The 21207-nt window shown below is 31.5% G+C and overlaps 1 pseudogene; it reads left to right on the forward strand.

The window, feature by feature from the left end:
- The first annotated feature begins 8045 nt into the window (after positions 1–8045).
- Positions 8046–11257, forward strand: LOC123210475 (annotated as a pseudogene).
- Positions 11258–21207: the final 9950 nt, after the last annotated feature.

Raw genomic sequence — 21207 nt, forward strand, 5'->3', positions numbered from 1 at the left:
TAAATAGGGGAGACAGTTTTTGCCACTGACTTTATCTGCTGTTTTGACTGCCTGATTGAATGAATTATGAGTGCTATTATAGCTTTTTGGAAAGATCTTTGAATCCTCTTTTCAACGATATAAAGTTTGTATGAATTAGAAACCGTTTAGGCTGTTAAATTGTATGAAAAGAATGCTGCCCTGCTAAATGTTTGTTCTGTGAACAGTATTTCGTAATTTTATCACTGAGTTTAGCTCACGTTTTGACTACCTTATCTATTGAATTATGAGTGCTATTATAGCTCGTTGGAAAGACCTTTGAATCCTCTTTTCAACGATATATAGCTTGTATGAATTAGAAACCGTTTGGGATGTTAAATTGTATGAAAAAGAAGGCTGCCCTGTTAAATGACTATTCTGTGAACAGTGTTTCATAATTCTGGGCAAGAAAGAAAGAAAGAAAGAAAGAGAAGGAAGAAGAAAGGAAAGAAAGGAAGGGAAGGGAATGGAAAGGAAAGAAAAGAAGAAAAGAAAAAGAAAGAAAAACAAGAAAAAGAATTTGGGGCTCAAGATTTAGGGGTTGTCCCAAGAGTAATGTCTGGTGCGTTATGAATAAATTTAAATGGAAGCAAAATTAGTAAGATATAAGACCCGTATGCATGCTATAAACTATGAGGGGGCACTTTACACTACACTGTTCGCAGTAGGGCATGTCCGCAGTAGGACACGTCCGTAGTAGGACATAAACCCCTAGTAGGGTCCGCTCGCAGTAGAGCATGCTCGCAGTAGAGCTTAATTCAGATTCAGAAATAGTGTAGTGAAAGAAAAAGAGCTTGAGCTTAGAAAAGTGTCAAATCCCTATAGTTAGCTTCCAGAAAGTATTAAATAGACACCAGATGGGATAAAGTATGACCCAAATAGTAAAGAGTGAACTAAATTACCCCCTTAATCTCTTATAGAGGTTAGGATGTGAGGTTGAGTCCCATTCCCTTTTCTTTCCTGATTGCAGGTACAGGTGATCGAGGTAGCTGCGAGGCAGGGTCAGGTCAGCGTAGGTAGATCCGGCTGGAGCAGGTTATCTCTGGTTTATATTACATGCATACAGTGGCATGTTCTTATCGACTTTTGACTTTTTGAGATTATGGTACAGTTACATATGATTACTCCCTGTTTTCAGATACTTTCAGATGAGTCTTCATATGAGTATATACATCTTTTGTTCGCTTCCAGATTTTTAGTTTTCTTGGAATACTTTCTAAACACTTTTAATGATGCGTTTATTTTAAAGTATTTTTAAAAAGAAAAAAATAGACGCTCCAAATATTAATTCGTAACATTTCTCCTTCGGTGGGTAGTACTTCTAGGTAGGGATGTTACACCCTTATTTTTTCTAGATCAAATCAATGGCATCTCACGTATACAATCCACTGAATTCTTTTAGCTATGAAGTAGTATTAATAAGGTGGTTTACAATTGTAAGTCATTTACGGTACATGGTTATTGGTAATTGTACTTATTTCTCTTTATTGTTTAATAGGTATTCAGTCTTCTCAACATTGGCAACCAACATTGGGTTGTGATGTATCGGATATCAACGATTGAAAGTTGTATTTATACGACTCTACGCAATATACCACTAGCTTAAAGAGGGTAAAGAAGTTAATGATGCGGTATAGGACACTGACACACCTAATAAAGGTGAGTAATTTTTATACATCAAAGAGAATTCAACCGCCAAATACTTTATTAATGTTACAATACAAGTGTGTTCGTGATGTTCCAAAATAAGATGTGGGAAGCGGAAACTGTGATATTTTTTTACTTATGTTTATAGAATATCTCGCCTGAGTTAATCTATTTAATTTCACATTGAAACATTCTAAGAGGCTAAAAATACACGTAGCCACAACTATATTCCAAATGAGGGCCTTCAGTAAGTATTTAGGGTTCACAGATTTGTTTATATATTACTAAACTTTACTTAATTGGTTGTATTTATTAAATTCAATTGGATTGTGAAAATGCATGTTTCGAAGAATTTGATTAAGACGTGGGTGGGCGGGCATGCATATGAATTGGATTTCATTTTATTATTGTTTCAATGATGTATTTTATTATTGTTTCAGTGATGTATTTGCAGTATAAATAATAACTTCCTTTTGATGATTTCTTAATATGTATTCATGAAATAAAACTAGTCCTGGCCACGGTTCACGATTCGAAAAAATAAGGACCCTGAACCGAAACCGTAATAGGACAGTTTGAAACTGACGGTTCTGGTTTATGACCCTGGTTCGAAACTGACATTGAATCGTCAATTCTAATACATGATCTTGATTTAATTTTTAAATTATTAATTACAATAATTGAAAATTAAAAGAAAGGTTTGGACTTAATTTTTCAATTAAGTTTCCTACGTATCTTCTTGGGTTTAGAAAAATCAAAGCCTACGTAGTTCTTTTACCTTTGCATATCTAATAACTAGCAGTACCCCCTTACCTTATCATTCACCTCCACTATCTTGATTATTATTTCCCGTCATCGAACTATCCGTAGTTAAATCAAGCGATTCTTCATTAAAGTCCACTTTTTATTTCTTGTTGGCGTAATTCGGCTCTTGTCCAATCGTCCATGCATAGTTGGGCTTCAATAGATCCGGGAGCCAAACTTAATCGCCTCTCATCCAATATATTACTCCCTTGACTAAAAACTTGTTCTACTGCGATAGTTGATACTGGTGCTGCTAGGACTTGTTTAGCAATAGCTGCTAATGTTGGAAAAGTTGATACATGTCGACTCCACCATTCTAGAACTAGAAAGTCTTTACCCATATTGCTGTCATCAAACTCAAAAATAGTAGTTAAATAAATATCAAGCTTTGAGGTGGAGCCTAATGTTCCTCTTGGTCTTTTGCCCCTTTGTATCATAATATGGGCACCATAACTCATATTTTGGGTTGATGATGGGGTAATAAGTGGTAGAGAGGAAGAATAACCACCTTGGTTACCATAAATTAATAAATATTCAGCATAAATTTCTTTAATTAAATTCATAATGTTAGTTATAATTAATGGAATATTAACTTCATCATCACAATCTAATTACAAGCATTCATAATATAATGTCAAATAATCTGTAACACCATCTAATTTAAATATAAGATAAAAAAAAAACAACAAGAAAAAGTTCTGAAATTGTTTTATAATAAGTTAACCATTTTGTTTTCATTAAAAAAATAGCTTCTTGTAGAATAATATCTTGTTCAGTTTCTTGTAAAGCCCCAATAATATTAACGGCTTCATTTAAAAATAAATGAGAAGTGGGATAATAAACCCCACTTAAAATATAAGTTACATTATTAAAATTTCTTAATACATTTAAAATTGTTTTATAAATATCTCAATGTTGGGGATATAATGTAACTTGTGGCACATATTGTGAAATAAATTAGTATAATAAATCCCTATAATCAAAAGACTCGTTGAGTAATTCATATGTTGAATTCCAATGAGTTGACACGTTTTTAGGAAATCTTTTTAGTCTTCTATTATGTTGTTTACAAAATTTACCCTATTCTTTCATAGTTTGGGGATATGTCCATAAAAATGAAATTGTTGTTTTTATATAATTATTAAGACAATGTAAACCATCATGTACACATAAATTTAATACATAACATGCACATCTAATATGAAAAAATCTACCACCTAAATTAGGTTTGTAAATATTAATTAAATCATTTATTGAGACAATATTTGAACGTGCATTATCAAATGAAATTGAAAAATTTTTATAAAGTAATTTATATTATTCTAATATTCATTTAATTATTCTATAAATATTATCGGTCGTATATCGGTAATCAAACATCCTAAATGCTAAAATTCTTTTTTGTAATAGAAAATTGTCATCTATCTAATGACAAGTTATACCCATATAAGAGTGAACTTGTCAATAGTCACTCCAAATATCACCAAATTTTCACCAAAACTAAATGCTAAATGATCTATTGCTATCATTTTTGTAAATTCTTCTTTACTTTTATTATCACAATACATAAATAAAGATTTGTGTGTAGAACTATACCCGGTTATTTGTGTTTGACCTCGACTTTGCCCCATTTTTTTCGGATGCTTTGATTCCAAGTGCCTTTTGAACTTCCCATATCCACCTCCTTGTTTGAATTTATAAATTTGCCTACAATAATTGCAAGCAACATCGAAATTATCATCTTCCTTTTGTATTTTCTTGAAATGAATCTTGAAAATATCGAATGTAGGAATTTTTTGAGTGTTGTTCCATCTCCATCTGTTGTTGATGTTGTTGTTGTTGCTCCATCTCTACATATTGACTTTCACTTTCTTGTGTTGAAAAATCATCTATAAATTGATTTTTATTCACATTTGATATATGTGATTATTGACCAAATCTTCTATTAACGGAAAAATTTTCACTACTTGTCATTTTTTGATAATAAATAAAATTAATTATATAAATAAATTATATGATAAATTATGAAAGATAATAATGAAATAATAAATAAATTTGATTATAGAAATAAATTCTATAATTAATTATGAATTGTATAATAAAAATAGAAATTGGAATTAATAAAAAATTAAGAAAGAATTTAATTAAATTTAAGAGAATTTGATTGAATTGAAAGATTGAGAGAGTATTAAGAATTGAAAGAATGAGAATGAGAGTTTGAAGAATTGAGTTAGAGAGTGCAGAGATTGAAATTTGAATGGATATATATATAGGAATTTAAAAAAAAAAAAACAGGGGGTGAAATGCGATTTTGAAAAATTACAGGGGACCAACGGTCCGCTGCAAAAGTTTTGCAAATTGTAGGGGACCATGGTCCCCTGCAATTTTCAAATGTGCAGGGGACCAACGATCCCCTAAAATTGTTGCAGTGAACCAACGGTTCCTTGTGTAGGGAACTGTTGGTTCTTTAATAAATTTTAAAAAATAAAAAAAATTCAAAAAAAATTTAAAATTTTCGATTCAGTACAGTAAAACCGTCGATTTATATGTCGGTTCATAAACCGGGTGTGAATCGACGGTTTCACGGTTCAAAATTAGGTAAACCGAAACTGAACCACTAAAATCTGGTTTCGATTCCGGTTCAATCCGGTTTCGGGTTTATTGGTTTCGATTTCGGTTTTATTTGAGCTGGTTTTGGTCTGGTTCACGGGCCGAACCGGCCTGTGGCCAACTCTAAATAAAATGAATTAATAAAATATGTTAATACGAAATATATGATGTGATATAATAAAAAATCGAATATATACATAAAATGAATAATAATAAGGGAAAAAGATTATTTTCCACCCAACTTTTAACTCAATCTCAAACCCATACCTACAAGAGATGAAAAACCTAAATTTCCACCTATGACCGAACTTCTGATAATTTTTTCTGTTAAAGAGAGGGGTAAAATAGTTATTTTACTATTCATATTAAAAGTTATAAAGTTTATTACTTTTCGCTCCCTAAGGTTTTAGAAATTAATATTTCACCTTTACTTAAAGTTTTTAAACTTTGAAAAGTAACATTTTCACCTCCAAACCTAGGGTGTTCATATTTTTTAAAACTCAACCGCCCCTTATAACTTTGAAAAACAATAGTTTCACTTACACTCTGCAGCTTCATCTTCTGACGTCATCTCTGACCTCTTCTTTCTTTTAGTACGATGACGGTGGTGGGACAAAGAGATGGAGATCCTTATAATGTATTTATTTCATATGTTTTGACACTTCATGCTTATGTATAGGGTATGTCGATTTTGTACCTATTTGTCATATTTGAAATAATTTTCTTCGATTAATAAATACGATCAACCACAAACATTGACTTAAATATGTTTCGCAATGACTTTGCATTAACTTGTCTATGGTGTAATAATATTTGATCCTGCAGAAAAGTATGTGTCTCGTCTATATATCGTAAGACCCAATAGTCTTCATATTGCTTTCTCGTTGCTCGTGTCCACCATTTATATTATGGATATACACACTTAAGTTTGTACCGTATATTATTAAAGTGACCAACCTTGCATTGAATTCCTATCTTTAAGGTATATGTTTGAAATAATATTTTCAATTCTGCCTTCGAATTATAAAAACCCATCACTTACAAATGGTTGCCCCTTTATGTTGTCTAATTATTAATACCTGTATTTTTAACATCAACAATAGGCTCAGAAACTTATTGAAATGGATTTAAATTATGGATATGATTTGGATATGCTCCAATATTTATAAAGTCATGATGTCTCGTGTTACATTCAGCTGCCTCATTACAAGCATGATTTTGACTTCTGCCAACGTCTTGACTTGGAACACCATATCTGTCCTCATTAAACCCCGAGAATTCATCATCATCCTTATTTCCTTTTACTTCATAATCCTTATTCACATTATCGTTATTATCATCATCAGCACCATAATTCTCATTAAACTTAAGGAAACTTTGTGGATGTGTCTATTCATCTGTCGGATGATTTTCCCTTTCTTTCTCATAAGCATCTTCAGCGTGTTGATTCTCCTTTCTATCAATTGGACTTTCAGTAACATAAAGTTTTGTAGATCTTTGTGAACTTCTTGCTACAACCATTAGAAACTCCACATCATCATTGTCTACAATCTCCATTAGAGCCATATCACTTAGGGTAAATACACGTGCATTTGACTGAGTTTGATTGAGTCTTAGACGATAGTTTATTCTTGCAATAAATTCTTCAAAATCAACACTTGTGTCAATACAAATCCCTCTCTTATTCCCACCAACGTATCTTGTTACATTATCATCTCTTTCAATCCATTGAATTCTATAGCTAATCTTAAATGCATATTTTTCCATCTTGATTAAAAATAAACCTAAAAAATATAAAAACACTTGTGTTTAGGCAAAGTTTATATACTGTAAACAGTAACTATCAGTGAACAGTATCTTTCCATATATAACAGTAGCTTCAAAATGAAAAGAATCATAGTGAGCTCATACAAATAATCAATGTTGTGATACCAAACTGATGTGTACGATCATGTATGAGCAATAAATCCAAAAGGGATGCGCTAGAAAATACTATTAGCTCTAAATTACACTATTTAATAATTTTTTCAAATTAAACCCCAAATGCAATAGCAATGCAACAAATTTTCATATATACGTATTTATAACATATTAAACTATCATATCATCAAGTGATGTACAAATATTAATTAAGACAAGACAATAAAAAAAGGAAGAAAATGACAATAACAATTCTGTAATTTTTTATGTAACTATCTACCAAGATAAGGAAAGCAATACATATACTAAAATTACACCAAATTAAAATAAACAAGCATAAAAAATAAATAAATTGAGTGGAATGAAAGAAAACAGAAAAAAAAAAAATTCAGTGCGCATGGGGGGGTTAGCATTAACACCAACTTGTTATTTGGTTGGAATTTTTTCAGACTTAGATTTTCATATTTCATAATCATCAATACAATATTAAATAATATTATAATAACTTTAAACAATAGAAATAACATGAAATAATAGTATTAAAGAATTTAACAATATGAAATCATAATAAAATTAAATTTTACATGAAGTCATGAACATAAATCCACCATACATTATTTCATGTTGAATTGTTCATAAAAAAACACATAATATACCAGCTTGAATAAAAAATGATTTAAATATGAATGATTTTACTGTAAAATCTTTGTAACAAATGTTAATCTTTTTAATAAATTTAACAATTTTTGTTTCTCTTTCTCTCGTGTCCAAATTAAATATTTTATAATGGTTTTTTATGAGTTTTATTATTCAATTATGTATCATTTTTGTTGAAAATTTTTCTTATACTGTAGAGATTTCTTTTCATTTAAATGTTAAAAAAAAAAGAAATAATATTATCTCTTTTCGTATAAGTTATACCAATAAAAGTATTTTACTCATATAAAATATTATTATAATAATATATACAGATTAAAAAAAGGTAAAAATTTTAATTTCACTTATATAAGTGTCCGCTACCAGCCCTTTCCTTTTCCTGTATTTTGACAAAACTAAAACTCATACGCAGAGCCACAGCTAGAGGTGGTGTTGTGTTGAAGCTCCAGAAAGATGTTAGTGGGGAAGGACATGGACGGTCTTCCAAAAAACGCGGCCACCTACACGGCATTGACGCCGCTCTCGTTTCTAGAAAGAGCATCTACGGTTTACCCTGATAGAGCATCCCTGGTCCACGGATCCCTGCGCTAAACCTGGCGTCAGACTTACCCCCGTTGCCCTAGATTGGCCTCTGCTCTTTCTAAATTGGCTGTTGGACTCGGTACCCCGGTAAGCTCCGTATACTTGGATACATATACGTCTACATAATGATCGAGATAAAGTAGAAATGAAAACAAAATGAACTGAACCTTAACTCAGCAGTTTGCCTTGGCTGAGCCCTTTTTTTTTTTTTAAATAATAAAATTAAAATATTGATATGTGTTCAGAAGCTTTAGGAATTGAAATTAAATAGAATATCTTTTTTTTCTCTGAAAAATGCTGAATTGTAGCGACTGCTGAAAACCATTTTTTTCTACAATAACTTATAAATCTATGTTGAAATACAAAAATGTTTTTTCCTACTTATTTTTTAACCAGAGCGTTTTTCAGAAAAAATAAAATCCCAGAAGCATTTTTTTATTTAAAAGATGATGCTTTTTTCGCGATTCTGGTTCAATGAAAAAATCTAGCTTGGATGTGATTACTCAAAATAATGTTTACCGCGTCTTCTATGGATTCTTGTTGAATAATTTGACTGGTTGAACATCTGGCAGCTTTTGAATTCATCAGTTGTAAATTTTGAATGCTTTGTCATAAATTGTGCATAGTAAGATAATTGATAGTTTAAAGGTAGGTATCTGAAATCATTGCTTATCAAATAAATAATCATTTATTTATGTCGGTTTTTAACAAACCTTGTATATTATTTTTTGTTCTTATCCAAGTACTTAATTTGAAAGCAGAAAAAAATCTGTTTCAAAGTAACCGTATGTTATTTTTATATGTCAACTTGATTATGATGCTTTAAGGGTTCTAATATGTATGTATACTATCTTGTATCTGATGCATCAAGTTTATTTGCTGCTTCTTTTTGTTGAACTAGAGATTGTGGCTGCTTAATGTTTTCTCTGTCTTATGCTGCAGGTAGCCATTATTGCACCAAATGTCCTGGCTATCTATGGAGCTCATTTTGGAGTTCCAATGGCTGGAGCTGTGTTAAATTGTGTCAATATTTGTCTGAATGCATAAACAGTTGCCTTCCTTCTAGGTCATTCATCATCTGCTGTTGTTATGGTGGACCAAGTGTTTTTAACTTTGGCAGAAGAAGCTCTGAAAATCATGGAGAAAAGCAAAGCCAACTATAAGCCTCCAATTTTGATTGTCATAGGTGATGAAAGCTGTGATGCTAAGGTACTGGAATATGCTTTGGGAAGAGGCGCCATTGAGTACGAGAAATTCCTGGACACAGGTGACCCTGAGTTTGCTTGGAAGCCTCCACAGGATGAGTGGCAAAGCATTACATTAGGATATACCTCTGGTACAACAGCCAGTCCAAAGGGGGTGGTGTTGAGACACCGTGGGGCATAATGTCTATGACTGCTACTCTTGTATGGGGAATGAATGAAGGAGCTGTGTACCTGTGGACTTTACCTATGTTTCATTCCAATGGCTGGTGTTACACTTGGTCACTTGCAGATCTTTGCAGGACAAACATATGCCTTTGGCAGGTAAATTAGTGAGCTTATGATTGTGTTACATATTAGTATTTGAAAGGAATTATGTTCATTTTCATGATGATAACCCGAGGTTCTGATCTTATAAAAAGAGTTACACTCGGATTTATTTTTTAAATAGACCTATAATGTGATTTGAATATTACCCTGTAGGTAAAGATTTGGGCTTCTTACATTAGCCACACTTTCTTCATCAAAATATTTTTGTTGTTGGCTTAAGCAATATCATGACCAGAAAGGTAGAATTCAGTATTTTCTCACTATAAAAGAGCTTGAGGTGTTGCCTTGTTTACTTACTTCACCCTATGCCAATGAAGTTGTGCTTTGTAGCAGCAGTTAGATTCAATATGCTATGTGTGTGAACTTATGATTTTAAGATAACTTTCCATTTGGTGTTGTTCTTGGATATTGGGAAATATGTTTAAAGATTATTAGTTCTTTGTTCTCCTTTAAATCACTATTAAGATTAAGCATAGGGTTTTACTATAGTATTTTGTACTGAAATCTGCAATTTACATTTTTGAATATATATTCAGATGCCTGAGAGTACATTTTTCTTTTGCAGGTCACAGCCAAGGCAGTGTGCCATAGCCAAGTATGGTGTGACCCACTTCTGTGCTGCACCTGTGGTCCTCAACACCATAGTCAATACCTCACCAGAGGACACTATCCTTCCCCTGCCCCATGGTGTAAATGTGATGACAACTGGTGCTGCTCCAGCCCAATCTGTTCTTTTTGCGATGTTCCAGAAGGGCTTCCATGTCACTCACACATATGGTCACTCAGAAACTTATGGTCCCTCAACTGTTTGTGTGTGGAAGCCTGAGTGGAACTCTCTGACACCTGAAATCCAGGCCCGACTAAATGCACGCCAAGGGGTACGATACATTGGTTTAGAATTTTTAGATGTCATCAACACTTGAACAAGGAAAAACCATAGGAGAGATAGTGTTTGGTGGTAATAGTGTAATGAAGGGCTATTTAAAGAACCCAAAAGCCAATGAGGAAGCTTTTGCAGATGGGCGGTTTCATTCCGGGGATCTTGGGGTAAAGCATCCAGATAACTATATAGAAATCAAGGACAGATCAAAGGACATTATTATCTCTGGAGGTGAAAACATAAGTAGTTTGGAGGTAGAAAATATACTTGCAAGAAGTTGAGCCATCGAACTTGAGAATTTGACGAAAGCAGAAAAATTCTAAATAAAATCACCAATTTTAAAAAATAAAAACTTGTTTTAAATAGGTCTGAAGCTTAGTGTAAAGTATTTACTAGTATTTTTTAGCTAAATTGTGACTTTTAAATGTTTATAGTTTAGGGTTGTGTTATCCATTTAAGGGTATGGGGTCACGAATTTTTGTGTGAAGATTGCCTTAATGTTGAGGGAAAAGTGATTTAAGAGGCATTATAGTGTTTTTTTTTAGTGGATAAAGGGAGATTTGACATGAAAATCGTCAAGAACCCGTCAATAGATGTCATTTGTCCAGTTGACTTGATCATGCCTACTAGGCAAATTGATTATTTAAAAGCTAGCTCCTATACTAGTTCATAACAAGTAAAATGATGGAAACAAGTCCAAGTATTGATCCCATGAGGACAAAAAGAATTATCAATAAAATTACATATACATATTTTTGTATATGTAATTAGATATATAAATTATATATCATTATATGATTAAGTGATTTTGAATTAAGGATCAAATAACACTCAATTATATGATGACATATCGTTTTTATATACTAAAATTACCTTAAATATGGAACTACCTAAATTTGATTACACTAAATTCAAACAACAACTAAATCAATGACTTTAGATAATTAAGGTAGGTGTAACAGCCTAACAATTTTGAATTTTATGCCATTGGCTTGATAAATTGAGCAAATAATTACGAAATTTTCTAATGCATTCATGCCATCACTTTAGGTTAAGAAGTCTATTTCCATTTAATAACATTTTATATTAAATGAAACACACTATGATTTATAAAATTCTTAGTTTACAATGAGATTTGTGGGTTATTTTATAGTTAAAAGCCGCACAAAAAAAATCAAATTATATCTGTAATCAATTTAGAGATATATATGTAAAAAATTTAACTTGGTATATCTCCTCTCTTGTCTCAAAAGTCACCACCTGATCATGTAAATAATGGTCAAACACAGAGGTTGCACAGTGACAAGCAATTAGGCTAGGTTGGCCCATAAAATTTTTAAGGCCCAAGGTCTAACCCAATATATATAGGGTAAGGGAAAAGATCTTAATTAGGTCGACCTATTTCAATAAATTAATAAAATTTAATTATAAAATTTAAACACGAATTATTTTTCAATTATTAAAATCGAAGACAGTACTTTGAATATTTTATTTATAATCCCCCACTTATGACAGAAGAATACCATAGTTACATGATAAAAAATATTATAACATAGTATAAAGAAATTAATTTATATACTGCATAATTACAAACATAAATAATATACATATATATATAGACCATACCAATTATTGACATAAATAATATTTAAATGGATTGAATTTATTTGACCTTGGATCAATTTGTAATATTTTATAATGATAAAATTGAAATAATAAACACAAAGAATTATTATTTGTGAATTCAGATAGTTTATGAAAGAGACCTGATGAAAGAAAATAAAATTGAGAATATAATACAAAAATTGAGATTGTGATATTTGTAAATAAAATTGAAAAATGGAGAATATTTGAGTTATTTATATAGGTGGAAAAAATTAAAAAATTAAAAAAAAAAGATTTGGGTCTAGCTTCTGCCACAAGCAGAAGCAAATCTGCTTGCGGCAGAAACAATTGCAGAAGGCAATTGGGAAGACGATTTGGTGTGGGTCTTTGAATTATTAGACATTTGATGCGAGGGTTCAAATAATCTCTTTTATAAATTGGTTAGGTCATCTTTCTAAAACTAAATTGCTATCATTTTTTCCATTAAAAGTCATCATAAAAAAAGTTTTTGGAGTGAAAGAACCAGTCATAACATATCTTTGATTTCAGGTGATTCTCAAAGATTCTTCAGATTCAGAGACATGACGTTCTAGATATTCTTATAACCTTAAAAAAATTAATTTATTAATTTATAATTTATATGTAAATCTTGATATTAGGATTGATTAATTTTATTTAGTTTATATAAAATAAATCTTATATACAAAACTGATTCTTTAGATTTTAAACAAGATTTACCCTAAAATCCAATTAATCTAATAAAAACAATATTAAAACCAAATATACATTTACATACCTGGATTAAGAGAAGCTTCATATTGGATTTCATGTTTTTCAGTGAGAATTTGATGACAAATTTGTTGGAAGGGATGGTTAGCTGATGAAGGATGTTAAACATTACATTTCATAAGGCTAGGGATGAGACAGAATTGTCATTATTTGAATTGTTTTGTTATATACGTATTACCACTAGAGAGTTTTACTAAAATCATTTACACCTCCAAACTCAGGCTAATTTGCTTAATTTTCCTTTAAGGAAATGAATCTCACGCTGAAAGAATTTGTACCATCCCCTAGATTTTTCTTATGTAATTTCTTACAAAATTCAACTCCTAGTATTGCATGAAGTTGAAGTACAAGCTACTACAGCCAGACTAAGATATATACTTAACTGTATATGAATAAATAATAAAATGTTGCGTATTAGGATGTAAAGAGAGTTTAGGTTTGGTAAGGAAGTTTGGAAGCTGAAGAAGATAAGGCGAGATGAGAAGGAAACTGATTACTTGGCAGGATAATCTGTGTCCATCTCATATGTCAATTCATGGTACATTTTTAAGGATAAGATTAATATCATATCCATAAAAAAATGTACGCAAAATTGTAGCTCCACGCCATTGTTGTATTGTAGCTAGCACCTCCTTGCTTAAATCCAGCTCTCTTTAATATCCATATAAAAATAATATACCATTTTCATGGATCATCTTTCCGACAAAATTTTCGCAACCCAGTCAAAATCATCCAGCAATCAGAAATGTGACCAAACTTGTCTCAAAACAGATTGATTTTATCCATCTTGCTTTCAAGCATCAGCCACTCAGGCGTTATTTTGGACTCCTTAAGCTGTTTTTGGCCACATCTGCAACCAATCAATCTTCTTCTTTTTCATTATCTCTGCAAATTGTCTTGTCTATTCCAAATTAAGTACCCCACCCCACCAGTTGATGATGAATTAATTTAAAAGTCTTTCGGCGACTGAATTGAATGTCAGCAAAAAAGATCGAGTTGGCGTTAGTTGGCAATACCCACAAGCAAACGCCAAGACAACCGTTTTTTCTTCCTTCCTCCATAATTTATTATATATCAACAAACAAACCTATCCATGCAAACTCATTATTATTGCTGTACTTGCAACCCAACCATATCTTGGATTGAACTATAAGTTTGGAATCTTTTCTGAGTACACGATGTGAAGTTCCACCAATCGCTTGCACTCAACTCTAGTGATGAATGACATCATAAATTTTGAGTTGTCATACATATATATGACCTGAGATTTACTCCCTGTTACGTGATAAATAAGGACACTTAGTGAAATTACGGCCATCATGTTAAGTTTTCAATTAATTTCTTTTCCATTTTTTCACATATAATATAAGTTTATAGCTTCTGGGTAATGTGACAAACCATTCCTAATTTTAGGTTCAATAATAAATTATGGAAGCAAGTAAAACGAACAGATCATATCATTTATGAACATTATTGACTCGAATGAGATGGGAGGCTTGTAGATTCCTTTTTCGCGGTGTAAAGATTTCTAAAAGGAAGCTGATATAGGTTACGCAATTAAGGTCCGAATGAGTAGCATCAAAGGGCAAATTGACACGTGGAGATGAGAGTGCTTTCTCCAAGAGTTGTTGCTTGCTTCATTTGTACTCAAACACAAAAGATTACTGTTTTTCCCGTTACACCTGCAGTAACGAATTTTTAACGTCTGGTGGTTTATTATGGTGGCTTTTTAAATTGGATTTTTCCAATGCATTGGAAAACATGGTAGTGCTTTAGACCTTTTCAACTTCTTTTTCTTTCTTAGCTATCTAATCTATGTATAACTTTATCCTTTTATTATATAATTTATCAATAATATTATATTCTAACAACCAAAAGAGAACAAGGAATTCATGAACATTAATTAGTGTCACGGTGCTAAACTCTCAAACCAGTTAAATTTTTAGTAAGTGCATTTTTTTTAACTCTCGAACCACTTAAATTTTTAATGAGTGCATTTTTTTAGTACAGTCAAGGATATTTTCATGACAATTTTCCAACATCAAAACTAGTTTCTACCTGAATCACTTTATATTTTGGAATATTAATTAAAATATAAATGAAAGTTTCCTTTTAAAACAAACTTTGAGTGATTTTATATTTTTAAGTAAATTTAATTTGTATTTCAATAATACCCCTCTCCCCTAATTATGTCAGATTCGGTATAATTTTTCTTCGATAACCTGTCCTCTTCATCATCATATTGATGATACGTTTGATAACTTATGATCCGAACATTTAAAAACTTATTCAAAAATAGATCAATTTTTGGTGTAATTATTAATATTTACAGATCGTAACGAAAAGATGAATATAAATGCATAGAGTGCGTGCGGGTGTGAAGAGTGCGTGCGGGTGTATGCGAGGTACGAAAAATTGTGAGCTAAATTACAATGCAAAATTGCATGAATTTATGCATAAAAAAATTGAAAAAGTTGAATGAAACTGTTGTATGAAAACCCTTGTCATTAAACAGTTGCATGAAAACAACTGATTTCATTAATGTATTGCTTGAAGATAATTGATTTTATTTATTAATGTTTTGGATGGGATAGCTTTGGAGGCAAATGAAAATATTTATTGCACTTTCGTGCCTCATTTATAAAGAAACACACTTTTTTACTTGTTTCATTCGAAACTTAATTGATTTTAAACAAACCACATTTCACTTGCTTGAATTGATTGATTAGAAAAAATGGTGTGAGTGATATTCATGCTTGGATTTGGTGGGCAATGGCGCAATGAAAGTGGTAATAATTTAAAATATATTGGCAGAATTCATACATTAGTTTCAGTTAATAAAAAAATCAATTACGATGGATTTGTAGAAATGGTATCTTCTCGTTTAGGTATCGTTCGAAGTTATAATGAGATAAAAATTTACATGCTAAACCCAACGAAGTTCAGTGATTTGTCATATTTATTAAAAGATTACTATGATATTCGAATGATGATGAAGCTATCTAGGTCATGCAGAAGGTCTTCTTTATTTCTTGAATTGGTGACACACCAAATTGAATTCTGAGTTAACTATGAACAACAACATCCATAATCAAAACTAGGGATTCACCAAGGGGTTCATCAAAACCCATCCACTGAAGTTAACTTTATGGATAACATATATATGCAACCAAAAAGTGTACTCAAAAGTAGCAGGATAAATGTAAACTTTGATCATGATGGTATTGAGATTGATGTTAGTTAGAATTCTTCGTCTCAAGATTGGACATATGGTGAAAGAAACTTAGAACCACTATAGGGAACACCCAAAGGATGTTATCAAATAAACGATTTATCAACAAATGATTTTCACTTTGATGAAGAAGATGAATATCATGGTTATTATGATGATGATGGTGGTAGTGATTATAATGACGATAATGATATTGGTGGTGTTGAAGGAGGTTATGATGTTGTTGATGATGTAGGGGTTGGTCCATCAAGGATAGTGCATGAAAGTTTAGTTGACGTTGCTCCAATGCATTATGGTTTCAATCCATTTGTTGGTGGTCTAAAACCTTATATAGATGAAGAAAATGAGGGAATTGAAATTCACACAACTGCACCACGAGATGACATATTCAAAGTAAAAGATCAATTTACTTCTAAACAAGTTTTAATAAATATATTATATAGAGATGTATTGGAAAATGATTATTAATTCAGGGTTTTGAGTTCAAATATATATAAAAAAGAGATATAAAGTGTATACATCAACAATACGAATAGAAAGCAAAAAGGGCGAACTAACGTAACAGTGACATTTTTGTGTTTCGAACATTAGGAATGCATACTTGTCCTTAGGATGTCATGAGACCTCATCATAGACAAACAAACAAAAAGACACTTAGAAAAATATTATAGACATTGTTTATTATAGGTGACTGTGTGTATAGGCCGAAAGTAATCATAACAAATATGCTAGGTAGGTATCGAATTGATATCTCTTATTTACAAGCTTGACGTACCAAAAATTAGGCTTTGAATGAGATAAGAGGTTCACCGGAGGAGTTATTTAGACTATTACCAATATTTTGTTATAAACTTGAACAACGAAACCTTGACACTGTTGTACAAATAGAAATTGATGTGGATAATCGATTTCATTTTGTCTTTATAGCTTTAGGATGCTCTATTAGAGTATTTTATGATTATTGTCGTCTTATTATTTGTATTGATGGACATTCTTGAAAGGTCAATATTAGGGTACATTTTTTATTGCAAAAGGCAAGGAATCAAATTTGTCCATTATTTTTGATGTTGGAGGAAATGAGGAAACGATAACTTAGATCCCGTTCCTTCGAGCATTACATAGATGTATTAGGGATCTCCTAGATTTAATAATCATCTCAGATATATACCACATTATCACTTATTACGTGAGAGAAGTGTTCTCGAATACGCATCACGGTTGGTGCAACCATTATATAAAAAGGAATATACATAGTCACTTCAAACAAACAAAACATATAGAAGGATTATTTTGGAGAGTTGCTAAAACATATCAAATAGAAGATTTTAAGAAGGGTTTGTGGATAGTTAAAACTAAAAATCTCACTACAACAACTTATTTGGAAGGTATTGATCATCAATGGTGGGCTCATGCTCACTTCATCAGTATTCGATATAATATCATAACCATAAATATTACTGAGTTGTTTAATGCTTTAACACGACACGCACGTAAGTTGCCAGTGGTGATTCTCCTTGAATTTCTATATTCCATTTTACAGAAATGGTTTTATACTCGTTCCAATATGACAGGTTCAATAAATTTTTTGTTTGATATTTGATGCTTGTACGAATTCATAAATTTTTAATATTTCTATGTTTGTTTGATCATGCAAATGATTGTAATCATTTTCTAACTTTGAGGGCTGAAGAGAAGTTGGCTGGTAATATCCAAAAATTAGCCAATATGATTATCAAGCCAAAAATCATTAATAGATATGAAGTGCATGGTCTAGACAAATTAGTTCCTAAAGTTAACGTTGCTACAAAAGAGTGTAGCTGTAAGAAATTTCAACTATCATAAATAACATGCATATACATTGCAGTAATTGATAGATTTCAAAACCTCTTAAATTGTTATCCATAGGTGAATAAGTACTATACTAAATATTAGATAACGGTTTATAGGGAGAGTGTAAAAACTATTGGGAGATCCATTTGAATGAATGCAACTTGAAGAAATACGTATCGTCTATCCACCTTAGAGAAAACGTCAACGTTTTGGTCATTCTTCTGAACACAATAGTAGACCATCACAAGGGAAAAGAAGTTTGTCAAGTTGAATGCAATCGATGTTATGAGAAAGGTCATACATAATTGACTTGTACGAATCCATTACATGAGGCTACTACATCTTCATCAGGTGTCGGTTCTTCAAAAAGAGTATAGTTTCAAATAATGTAATCTTTTAAACTTTACAAGAATAAACATTAGAAAAGGTAATTTTGAAATTACTAAACCGTATATTAAATTAAGTGATATATTATATTGTTATGTTGGTTCCATTTCTTCTATTTGGTCTGTTGTTTCTATTTTTGCTTTTTTTGTTTGTTCTGTTGTTTTTGCATTTTCTATTTAAGTATATAAATGGTGGTTCGTTAAACAGTTATATTTTTTGTTGCAAGTTTGAATTCTTGGTTTTTTTTCTTCTGTTTTATTTTTAAAAAAAGGCCAAAGGACTATTTCCCACCCAAAATATGCGTTTTTCTCAAGGTTTTCCCCATTAACTTTGAAAATACCATTTATCCACCCGTGATCGGTTAAAATTAACGGTTTCAAGAGCAAAATCATTATTTTGTCTGTATTATTAAAAATAAATTTAAATTTGATTTTATTTTTCCTTCTAAACCCTAAAAACTAACAATTTCTCTCAACCAAAGTTTTAAAAAACTTCATTTTCCCCCCTATGGTTTTCAATTTTCTGAGTTAGTTTTTTGATGCCATTTCTTTCTTTCCAACGAGCTCTAGACGACTCCTCTTCCTCTTTGACGCGGTCTCCTTCTAGTAATTATCTTGGGAACTGTTGTCGACGAAGATGAGTCCACGATTATGCCTAACATAATCGTCGAAAAGAGGCCATGTCAGAGAGGAAGAGGAGTCGCTTGGAGGTTCTCAGAGAGAAAGAAACAACGCCTTAAAACTAACTCTGAAAAATTGAAAACCCTAAGGGGGAAAACGCTATTTTTTAAAACTTGGATTGAGAAAAATTGTTAGTTTTTAAAATTTTAAGGGGAAAATGAGATAAATTTTTCAGGGGTTAGAGTTCCATTAAATTTAACAACTCATGGGTGGGTAAATGGTATTTTCAAAGTTAATGAGGGGAAACTTGAGAAAAGTGCATACTTTGGGTGGGAAATAGTCCTTTGGCCTTAAAAAAATTTTGGTAGTATTTCCCCTGTATTTTATGCATTTTCCTCTCTGTGTCAAGCAAATAACAAATAAAAAATATTCCAATATATATATTCAATCAACCCAAACTTTAACTACTCCAAACATCAACCAAATGACAAATAAGAAAACACTCCAATATATGCATTTGATCAACCCTAACCTTAATTACATCCAAACATCAAACAAATAACAAATAAAAAAACACTCCACTATATGCATTAAGTAACCCAAACTTAAACTCCATCCAAACATCAACCACAAGCAAACAAAACAATTATGAAAATGAAAACCATAATATAAATAAAAAACAATAATATAAATAAGTATAATATGAAAAATTATCTAGAGGGTGAATTGCCACCAAGCTTCCACATCTGTGATGATACAATGCAACTCATAGAGATAGCGTTTTTTGTTAAACATGAAATATGTGTCCAATGGCAGGGTACTCTAAAATATAAATTGTGAATATCCCATAATCACCAGATGTTGTGGCCTATTGGGTACATCCATACATATAATTAGTTACATTGATAATGGATAGAAGATGGAGATAATGTGTCATCGCCTAAAAGAACCTCTTTGTAGAGTTAAAAAAAGTTATTGATGAGTCATAAATAGTTAAAGTCCATGCATTTAGGTTTAGCTCAATGCATACCCAATGCTAACAATCAAAATTGATTAGAATGTATACCTGTAAAAATAATAATAACTTTGTTATTATTGCTACTAATATGTGTAAAATTAATTAAATAATATATTAATATCATTTAAAATGTGATAAACCCTATCCATATGAAACCATAGGGTATGGCCTCATCTAGGCTAGACCATTTATTCCTTCGATCAGGTTTAGTAGTAATAGCGAGATAATTATCGAGTCTAGTCTCTTCCCGATTCTTTATTTCGCATGACAACCATCCATTGAAAGAAGTCTCTTAATGCAAGTCCATTTGACCAATGGAAACACATGTCATAACATGACTAAATAGGTATCACTGTGTTGAAACAATAATATTATAAATATAGTGAGAGAATTGATAATACAATAATAATATGATGAAGAAATAATCCCATGTGTGGGTTCAAAATTATGTACCTGATCCATTAGCCATTGATTGTCTTCATATAACCATTTTCCACCATTCAATTTTTTTTTTTGCATGACCCATACAAAAAAGTGCTTGCTGTGGTATCTTCAGAAGTGTCCCCATACCATTGCAAAATTCCATTATATTATCTTTTTCTCTATGCAAATGTGACCGTTGGAAAACTTCTTATGCATGCCGTTGTCTCAATGGATCAGTATATAGGCTTTGAAGTAAACGATCCTTCTTTACAATCCTTCCTCGTAATGTTCTACAAATACTAGATTAATGTTGTATCGGAGTTTCTTTTGTAGAGATAGTTGATTGCTGGGGGCCCGCATCCTCATGGTTGGTGAACTTAATCACCACCTCGATTGACTCAAATTGAAATTTAGAAAAAAATTATCAATGATAGTAAAAAATATAACTACAAATTATAAATAATAAATAATATAAGAAAAGACTTACCTCTTCTGTGGTGGTTACGTAGTACATACGCTGAAGCTCTATTAATTTGGCTTCCATTGATGTTTGATGTGCTTTGAGTGTCACTTGGCACTTATCGATGTTTTCAAGTCGCTTAACAACTTTGAGCATAAACCTTTAGAGAAGCTCCTGAAGTCGATTGAGTTTA

The sequence above is a fragment of the Mangifera indica genome, chromosome 3, assembly GCF_011075055.1.
Source record: "Mangifera indica cultivar Alphonso chromosome 3, CATAS_Mindica_2.1, whole genome shotgun sequence".
Lineage (NCBI taxonomy): Eukaryota > Viridiplantae > Streptophyta > Magnoliopsida > Sapindales > Anacardiaceae > Mangifera > Mangifera indica.